Here is an 880-nt window from a genome sequence, read left to right as displayed (position 1 = left end):
TGCAGGGTTTTCAAGATCATAAGCTTCTTCTCCAGAAGATGCCTCTTGAGTACTGTTGGATGCAGCTTGCATTCCATTCAGACTCTAAGAAATTATATTGACTTGCTGAGTCAATATTTTATTTTGAGCCAGTATGGCATTCAAAGTATCAATTTCAAGAACTCCTTTCTTCATAGGCGTCCCATTATTCACAGAATTTCTTTCAGAAGTGTACATGAACTGGTTATTAGCAACCATGTCAATGAGTTCTTGAGCTTCTGCAGGCATTTTCTTTAGGTGAATGGATCCACCTGCAGAAGTATCCAATGACATCTTAGCTAATTCAGATAGACCATCATAGAATATATCCAGGATGGTCCATTCTGAAAGCATGTCAGAATGACACTTTTTGGTCAGTTCTTTGTATCTCTCCCAAGCTTCATAGAGGGATTCACCTTCTTTCTGTCTGAAGGTTTGAACATCCACTCTAAGCTTACTCAGCTTTTGAGGAGGAAAGAACTTGGCTAAGAAAGCCTTGACCAGCTTATCCCAAGAGTTCAGGCTATCCTTAGGTTGAGAGTCCAACCATATTCTAGCTCTGTCTCTTACAGCAAAAGGGAAAAGCATGAGCCTGTAGATTTCAGGATCTACTTCATTAGTCTTAACAGTATCACAGATCTGCAAGAATTCAGTTAAGAACTGAAAAGAATCTTCAGATGGAAGTCCATGAAACTTGCAGTTCTGCTGCATCAGAGAAACTAATTGAGGTTTCAGCTCAAAATTGTTTGCTCCAATGGCAGGAATGGAGATGCTTCTTCCATGTAAATTAGAATTAGGTGCAATAAAGTCACCAAGCATCCTCCTTGCATTATTATTATTTTCGGCTGCCATCTCCTCTTCC

At 39.7% G+C, this 880-nt stretch overlaps 1 non-coding gene across 1 annotated transcript; it reads left to right on the top strand.

Annotated features, from left to right (window-relative positions):
• Positions 1-370: 370 nt before the first annotated feature.
• On the top strand, positions 371-474 carry LOC112745142 (small nucleolar RNA R71). Its single transcript, XR_003173086.1, has one exon. It is a non-coding gene; the product is annotated as a small nucleolar RNA R71 (small nucleolar RNA).
• Positions 475-880: the final 406 nt, after the last annotated feature.

The sequence above is a fragment of the Arachis hypogaea genome, chromosome 14 (genome assembly GCF_003086295.3).
Source record: "Arachis hypogaea cultivar Tifrunner chromosome 14, arahy.Tifrunner.gnm2.J5K5, whole genome shotgun sequence".
NCBI lineage: Eukaryota > Viridiplantae > Streptophyta > Magnoliopsida > Fabales > Fabaceae > Arachis > Arachis hypogaea.
Note: the sequence above shows the minus strand (reverse complement) of the source record. Positions and strands in the feature narration are given on the sequence as shown.